Source organism: Trichechus manatus, unplaced genomic scaffold (assembly GCF_000243295.1).
Source record: "Trichechus manatus latirostris isolate Lorelei unplaced genomic scaffold, TriManLat1.0 scaffold00297, whole genome shotgun sequence".
Lineage (NCBI taxonomy): Eukaryota > Metazoa > Chordata > Mammalia > Sirenia > Trichechidae > Trichechus > Trichechus manatus.
The window spans coordinates 1107278-1110142 of NW_004444233.1; positions in this window are offsets into that span (position 1 = coordinate 1107278).

A 2865-nucleotide genomic window follows, 5' to 3' on the forward strand; every position below is an offset into this window, starting at 1 on the left:
CTATTATAAGCTCTCACAGCATCTGTGTCTTCCTACCTATATTCAGGTATTATGATGATACACTTTTTCATGTGATTACTTGACTAACATCTGTCTTCCCCACTGACTCTTTTGCTCACCATTTTATGCTCAGTGTCTAGCAATAAGTGGGGGAATGAATGAATGAGAATGAAGCCCCTGCCTTCACAGACTCACTAGGTACATGCACAGAGACTGAATAGTAAGTGGGTGAGCAGGTGTCCAAGACCTCAGAGCAGGGGCAGGGCCGGGGGGCTGGAGCTGTTGTGGGGAAAGCTTGTGGGAGGAGGACAAGAAAGAGATTGGACGATAGGTCATAAGTGACTCGGGAATCCAACTTGGGATTCTGACCCAGCCTTCCTCCAGGAATTCACCCAACAACTCCCCTGATCCAGCTTCCACAACCACCCCAAGTTCATAACCTCTCCTGACTCCCAGCCACCCAGTCCTTGAGCTGAGTCAGTGTGGGCACTGGACAAGGCCGTGGGGGACAGCCTGTGGGCTTTCCTGTGGTCCCAGACCAGTGGTCGGGAGTGAGCCTTCTGTGGTTCAGCCACTTTGCCATGGGGCTTTCCAGGCAGGCACAGTCTACCTTGCTCCCTCAGCAGTTCCAGTATCCACGGCAGCAGAGCCTGGCCAAGCCCCCTTCCCAGAGGGCAAAAGTGCTGCTCTGGCAGAGAGGGCCTTTGCGGGGGCGAGGGGAGGAGTGGGTGCTGCCTGGGAAACATGGGCTCTTTCCCCCAGGGCTGCCCAGCAGCTGACCTAAGCCTCGGGTTGCTTGGTCACTGCCCACCCCTTAAGGACTTTAGTGTCTTCCTCAAGGGGTCTTCAGATGCCCACCCAGGCCCTGCCCAGACCCCAGGCCCCCACCAATCCCTTCCCCACTGTGGCCCGCAGTCTGCATGAGGTTAACCTCAGGCTTCTTCCTGGTTGCCTCTGATTCACTTTCCTGCCTCTGGCCGGATAGTGGTTTGGGGTTTGGCTAAGCCCTTCTGATTGCAGACCTGAAGCCAGCTTTCCCGACCCTGCCTGCCAACTGGCATCTCCTGCTCTCCAGGCCACTTTGCCCTCCGGTCTCCTACCTGTTCCCTCCCTCCAGCCAGAAGTCCTTGAACTACAAGATGTCTGAATCCTAAGCCCTGCAGGGAGTGCACAGCTCTGCCAGCTTCGAACAGCCCAGGTTCTGGCAGCTTCCTGGCTCCCCCATGCCTGCCCAGAGGCACATGGGATCAACTGGTAGAGGCCCCACCAGGACCCACCTTATTTGGGAGTAGCCCTTTGGAGTCTACAAGGTGCTTTTGGGTTTGTCACCTCATTTGAACCTCAGACCAGGTATACCTGGCTTGTACTCTTACCACAGTTCTACAAATGACTCTGAAGGTCACCTAGCTAAGCAGTAAGAGATCCAAGCCAAGGACCTAGGTCCTCTTGCTCTGGAACTAAAGTGACTATTACTCCATAGGCATGGCACTTCCCAAGCAGCCTCGCAGCACTTGAAGCCCGGGGAAAGGCCTGCTGAGATTCTCTGGCCTTTCTGGATACTTCCTGGGGCTTCTGGGCCCTGGTCTGGGAAGGAGGGAGAGGGGCAGGAATTTTGTTTTTGTTTTATTTCTTTTCTACCAATCCTTGCTTGAAGTCTTGAAATACACATTCTATCCACAGCCTGGTGACCAGGTACATTTTAAACCTGGACCTATCCCCATCAGAAACTGGGGAAGCCCCTCTGCTGAAAATATCTCCTCTGGTTGGCCCTGAATTATAGTTGTTAGTTATTTGTTCCTAAAAAAAGGCCACCTATTAAATCTGGTTAGTATTTGCATTACCATGCCTTTGTTTATGCATTATTATCCTTTGACACACATTTACTGAGCACCTGCTGTGTGCCAGATACTCTTAGTTACTGAGTTACAAGCAAGGATGTGGCACAGTTCCTGCCAGAGTTCATGGCCTTGTGGGACAGACAAGCAGACAAATGGGCTTTCAGTCTTTGAGAGCAGAGATGAGAAAGGAGCTAAGTAAGCTTGGGTGGATCTCAGGGGCCTAGGCCCTGGGACAAGCTGGGAAAGCTTCTCAGAAGAGGTGACTATTGAGTTGGATCTTGAAGGATGAAATGTGAATTTTCACAAATCTTTTCTGAGAAGCTTTTGATAGACCGGGAAGAACTAGCTAAAGGCAAGTGATGAAGGACAGGTTTGGGGGTAAGGGCACAGAAAGGGGTGACTGAGGCACCTGAAAACTTAGTTCCTGGACAAGTTTACTTCATGCCAGTCATGGCCCTATAACCTTGGTCCTCTAAAGCCAGGGACCCAAACTTCTGTGCAGCGCTGTCCAATAAAATCTCCACAGTAATGCAAATGTTTTATTTCTGTGTGGTCCAGTATGGTAGCCACTAGCCACATGTGGCTACTGAGCACTTGAAATGTGGCTAGTGTGACTGAGGGGCTGAGTGTTTAATTCTTACTAATTACAATAGCCACCATGTGGACATTGAAGCTCTGTGTGCTTCTCATCCTTGATCACGTTTGAATCACTCGAGATGACTTTTAAAAATCCTCATGCCTGGTGCTTGAGATGATGATGATGTTGATCTAGGGTGGGGCCTGGGCATCATTATTTTTTTAAAACTCCCCAGGTGATCCTAAGGTGAGCCAAGGGTTGAGAACCACAGATGCGGAACTTTGTCTACCGCTCTCTCACGGGTGCGGAAGCCCCTTTTGTCACAGCTTTGCCCAGGATATGTGTTTGGACTATCTAGGCCTTGAGTCTATGGGTTCTCCCCGACACCCCTCTGCCCCTGAGAGGCCCCAGCCTTGATCAGGTTCCTCTCTATGCCCAGTAGGAAGGTCA